Raw genomic sequence first — 6,000 nt, 5'->3', positions numbered from 1 at the left:
GTTAACATTTTGGGCTAGGTTCATTACCATTTCCCCTGGGAATGGTTTCAGTCCATCAATGTATTTTTTGGGAACCGCTAAGTCCATTAGCATATCTTTGGGAAAGGCTAAGTTCAGGGGCAGGTTGATTAGCATATACCAAAAGTCCAGGTGTGCATTCTAGCTGCCTCCATGTTCTGACACATATGATCTCACTTATATTTGGAATCGAATGCACAAAATAAACTGATGAACAAAATAGAAACAGAGGCATGGACACATGGAACAGATTGACAGCTGTCAGTTGGAAATGGGGAGGAGGGACTGGATGAGCGGTGAAGGGATTCACCAAAGAACATATATACATAACCCATAGACACAGACAACAGTGTGGTGATTGCCAGAGTGAAGAGGGACAGGGGCTGGGTGGAAGAGGCAACGTGCAGGGAAAATAGAGACATCTATGAGAGGGTCAACAATAAAAATAAGTAAAAAAAAGAGCAATTCTTCCTTTCATTCCCATTTGAATATTCAGTATATATGAAACTGGGTAAATATATGTTGTGTCCATATGTAAAATGATGTAAAGTTCAAATAAAAACAGGTCTATCACCTATAGAATGTCCAGCAGCACATTCAAAAGTGGGTTGGGACCTCTCCACATACTGCAGAAGGGCCACCCATCATATCAACAACTCCAAGCACCCCCAAAGTTCTAAAACACTCCTAAGGGAGAGTAACCCCCATGTGTAGAACCACTGACGGAAAGAGTGGATGTCAGTGTGGTCCAGAGGAAACAATGCTAGATCAGGCTTTCTGCCTCTGCCTCTGTCCTTGCACCACCTGCTGTGAGACAACAACTCAAGCAATGACAATAAAAGGACTCAGAGCATAGTAGCCACTCTACACGATCTGGGTTAATCTACATGATTAATCCCCTTGGATTGGTGTTATTATTCCCATTTTAAAGATGGAGACACTGAGACTGATGTTGGGCAACCTGCTTAAGTTCTTCCCCCCTCCCATTTAGTGTTGTTCTATTTATTGTTGTCCCGTTCCCCCGCCCCCATTGTTCTCCCTTGCCCCGCCCACCTCACTCCTATCCCACAGTCAATCCCCACCCTATTGTCCATGTCCATGGGTCATTTACATTAGTTCCTTGACTAGACTCTTTCCCTTCTTTCTTAATTTCTTATCTTTCTGATGTATCAAAAGAGGAGAATTATCTCTATGTATTTTACAAGGAGAGGAACAAAGACATAGATATAAATATTTTTATCTCAACAGGCTGTAGAAGTTCTACTGTAGGTTAATATATTTTAGGCATGAAATAATTTGAGAGTTTTTTGGAGTCAGACTCTGACTCCAAAAAACCTCCGCTGCCTTGCGGCATACCTCTTTAGGGGAAAGGCTAAGGGAGTAAACCCCGACAGAAAATCCGGAGCCGGAGTCCCTAAGGCAGTTTGACGTTGTTGTCAACACCGGCAACTCCTGCAGCGCACCTGAAGCCAAGCTGTATTGACTCCGTCTTTCCCTTGGACCCTTCAGCTGCGAAGAGAGGGGGGGTCTGCTGCATGGGCAACAGCAGACCCTCCATATCACCCTGCCCAGGCTCTGTAGCTTCAGCTTCACTGGAGAGGACACTCCAGTGTCATCGCAAGATGTCGATTCAACACGGGAGGAGACAGACACCATGTCACTCCCGAGTCGGACTGCACAGCCATTCTCGGCGGTGCAGATTAACTCTTAAGAAGCTACACCATCGTCTCTCGAGACGGACAACTGCCGACGATGAATTTGAGAGTAATTCCATTCCATGTGCAGCCACTGGAGATGTCTACCAGTAATCAAGAGGAAGCATAAAAAGATTTATATTTCATATTATAACCAGGAAGTAATGCTTGTGAACATTGGGATTTAAAATGTTCTTCCTCTCTTGACAGAAACAGAGGAAGTGGATGGTGCCAATGACCTGTGGAAGAGTGACCCCCTGGTTTGGAGGGGCAGGGAGCCACAGCCCTGTCGATATACCCTCATACAGACCGAGCAGCTGACTGCACAGCACAGAGCCTGCTGGGGGAAAGCACCTTGAAGAACTTGATTGTGCCTTAGGGTCGTATTTTAACCAAGGGAATAGGCAAAACCTAAGGAGGCTCCTTGATTTGTGATAGGGATAGTAAGTTAAAAAGTAGATGCTCAAGAGGTTACCACCCAGAGCACGCTAGAAGCCAAAACACTCTTTATGAACCAATGCCCTTTCTTTGGCAGCCTCTGTTTAAGTGTACTTATCAGGTCTTTGGAGAAAGAGAACTGGAGGCTCATATAAACCAGTGAAAGTCCTTGTTGACTGTGTGTGTGTCTGTGTGAGGTGGGGGGCGGGGGGGGAGAGAGAGATATTCTAACTGACTCACGTGAGGATTCACTTTGCTGGAAAGAGAGAAGACCACTTTTGGGGGGATTAGCTGTGATTTTGTTTCCCTCTGCTTACTCTTCTGGACCTCCGCTGCCTTGCGGCATACCTCTTCAGGGGAAAGGCTAAGGGAGTAAACCCCGACAGAAAATCCGGAGCCGGAGTCCCTAAGGCGGTTTGACGTTGTAGTCAACACCGGCAACTCCTGCGGCGCACCTGAACCCAAGCTGTATCGACTCCGTCTTTCCCTTGGACCCTTCAGCTGCGAAGAGAGGGGGGGTCTGCTGCATGGGCAACAGCAGACCCTCCATATTACCCTGCCCAGGCTCTGTAGCTTCAGCTTCACTGGAGAGGACACTCCAGCGTCATCGCAAGATGTCGATTCAACACGGGAGGAGACAGATACCGTGTCACTCCCGAGTCGGACTGCACAGCCATTCTCGGCGGTGCAGATAGACTCTTAAGAAGCTACACCATCGTCTCTCGAGACGGACGGCTGCCGCCGCCGCCGACTCTTCTGGACCTGGCCAAAGGAGCTATACACAGATGACTCAAGACTAAACAGAAAAGCAAACATTTATTATCAGCTGGATAGCAGACCCCCCTCATATTATCTGCCTGCCATTCCCCCAATGCACATGCTTTGTTATCAGGGCCAGAGCACAGGGATGGCGAGGTCCCAGCCATGACAGAGGAAAGTGTGTGTCCTGTGAAAAGGTTAATGGTGAGGCCTAAATCTGTCACATTGGAATCCCAGGCCCCTTTGCACATGTGACACCAGAACTAAGTGATGTCCTGAATGAAGGAATGTTCTGTCATAGCCTGAGGACCCTTTCTGGGATCTGAGTGTACATGTACCCAGGATGGACAGCAGTAGCAAAGTTTTGATTCAATCTGAATGAGGAGGCTTAGGGAAAGCCTAGTTCTCTGCTCCAGGGTCAGGTTGGGAGTGCCAGGCTTGACTTTTAGATGTGAGGGATCTGCTCTGGTTTTCTGGGGTGACCAAGGAGGAAATTTCAAGGTACATTTTGACTTGGAGAGAAAAATAATAATTTCAGCTATTTGAAAGGTAAAAGGTGGCCCAAGCATTTGGTTAGACGTTGCAGTCTGGGGGGCTCTGCTCGTAAGCATTAGTGGAGATCTGTAATGTTGGCAGGGACTTCTTGATCACGAGATGGACTCAGAGATAGGGGCTGACAAGTACTGTACAAGTTCATTGCCAGGGCTCTGGATTGATGACCTCACCCATGCACTAAGACTTCCCACAGGGTGTGCCTCTATTATTCTTATGATTGCAAACCAATAAAAGCAATCAAACCTCCTGCACCAGCAAAAGGATGGGAAACTTTCATCTTTAAACTCCTTCACAGGCCTCAAGAAGCAGAAGATACTTTATAATTTGCTGGTGAAAAGCAGGGATACTGTAAAGGGCTCTGAGCCCAGGTGTTTAGCACATAACTAGGGTTTCATGTCTGTGCACACTTATTCAATAAGTATTTATTCAGCACTCATACTACCAGGCACTGTGTTAGGTAGTGTCTTCCTACTTGGGAGATAATTCTCTGTGGATCTCTCACATTTCTAACATTTTGTGAGTGAGGCACAAGATGCTTTTTGTTCTGGACAATCTTTTCTGGGATGTCTGTATAGCAAGGAGCCCTGGAAGATAGAGACAGTTTGTTCAGAGAAGAGGACAGGCAACCTACTGCCCATCAGAAGAGACTCTGGTTCTCTTTGCTCAGGACTCTTCTGCTGGAACTCAACCCACCATGTGGGCAACTATCCACCTAGGATCATCTATGTTTTCCTCCAGGACTTGGGGACAAGGGCAACAGATCAAATATGCTTTTATACTCTTGCTGTGCAGTGCGTGATAAAGCCCCCTGTCTCTGAGCGAAGTCTCTGTCTTCTGTCAGCATCCACTGAAGGGTCACGGGCTGACTTGTTACCTCACAAACAGGAAAAATCTCAGTGTCTTCTAAGTTCCAGACAAGCTTCTATCCTTATTGAATTTTATATTCAAAACACCCTAAAAATCAAATATTTTACCTTCATTTTGTTGATTAGAACTGAAGCAGAGAAGTTAAGTAACTTATCCTAGGTCACAGAGCTAGTTAGTACCAGAGGGGAGATTTTTGTTCAACTGTGCCTGCAGAATCATTCTCTTTCCACAACATGTGAACATGTTAAATTGCAAACAAGAAAGTGCCTGTAGTTTGTTCTTTCTTCTTTCCTTTTTTTTTGAAGATACACTTTATTTTTCACTTAATTGAATTGTTGTATATGCTAGGTCACCTTTGTATCTTAATCTTACCTTTGATTTCTGGCCATTGGAGCTTATGTACTTGTTAAAGGTAGAGCAATTAAGTCTACTTTTGTCATTGGCTTTCTAAATGCATCCAGAAACCACAAACCATGACTTCATGAATCCTGTTAATATCTTCAATGACAGAACTTTTTAAAAACTTATTTTTCCGTAAAAAAATTTATTTTTCAATTACAGTTTGCATTCAATATTATTTTGTATTAGTTTCAGGCATACAGCATAATGTTTAGACAATCATATACTTTACAAAGTGTTCCCTCTGATATTTCCAGTACCCACCTGACCCGTGCACAGTTGTTACAATATTATTGAATATATTTCCTATGCAGTACTTTACGTCACCATACCTATTTTGTAAATACATATTTGTACTTCTTAATCCCTTCAACTTTTTCACCTGGTCCCTCAAACTCTCCTCCCATCTGTCAATCATCAGTGTGATTGCTCCATCTATGAGTTTATTTCTATTTTGCTTGTTAATTTATTTTGTTCTTTATATTCCACATATAAGTAAAATTATATGCTATTTATCTTTGTCTGACTTATTTCACATAGCATAATACCCTCTAGGTCCATCCATGCTGTTGCTAATGGTAAGATTTCATTCTTTTTTTATGGCTTTGTAATATTCCATTGTATATATGTAACATATCTTCTTTATCCACTCATCTATTGATGGGCACTTGAAAGTGACTGTAGTTCTATTTGTGGCACTGAGCCAGTTAAAATCCTGTTGGCCTCTAACTCATCTCTGTGCTATAATGATAAAAATAGTCCAGGCAAGGACTTCCAGCCAAGATGGAGGCCTAGACAGACATGCTGGATCTCCCTTCACAACTAAGAAGGAATACAACTACCTCAAAACTAGAGACAACCAGAAGTTCCAGGAAACTGAGCTGCATGGAAGTCCAACAAAAAAAGATATAAAGAAGAAATACTCATCCAGACAGGTAGGAGGGGTGGAGCCGGGATGGAGAGGATGCAGTGTGGTGGTGGCAGCAGCGGCGGCAGCAGGAGGCCTGCAGAAAGTGCAGTCACATGTTTTAAAAAGTTGAAACACCTGGGGAGCACTCCTAGCACGAGACAGGACTGCACAGCTCATGGTCCCAGTGCCGGGGAAAATAAAGCCTCATTGCCTCTGACTGTGAAGACCAGTAGGGGTTGGGGCAGAGGAAGAAAATTCCAGTCTCTCAGCAGAGTCCACTTGTTTAAAGGGCCCCCATGGTCCTAGAACCTCCGCAGACCCACCCACTCTGGGAACAATGGCCAGGGCAACAACTAGAGA

This window comes from Furipterus horrens, unplaced genomic scaffold (genome assembly GCF_987537825.1).
Source record: "Furipterus horrens unplaced genomic scaffold, mFurHor1.1.pri manual_scaffold_1, whole genome shotgun sequence".
In the NCBI taxonomy this organism is placed as follows: Eukaryota; Metazoa; Chordata; class Mammalia; order Chiroptera; family Furipteridae; genus Furipterus; species Furipterus horrens.
This window is presented reverse-complemented; position numbering follows the sequence as displayed.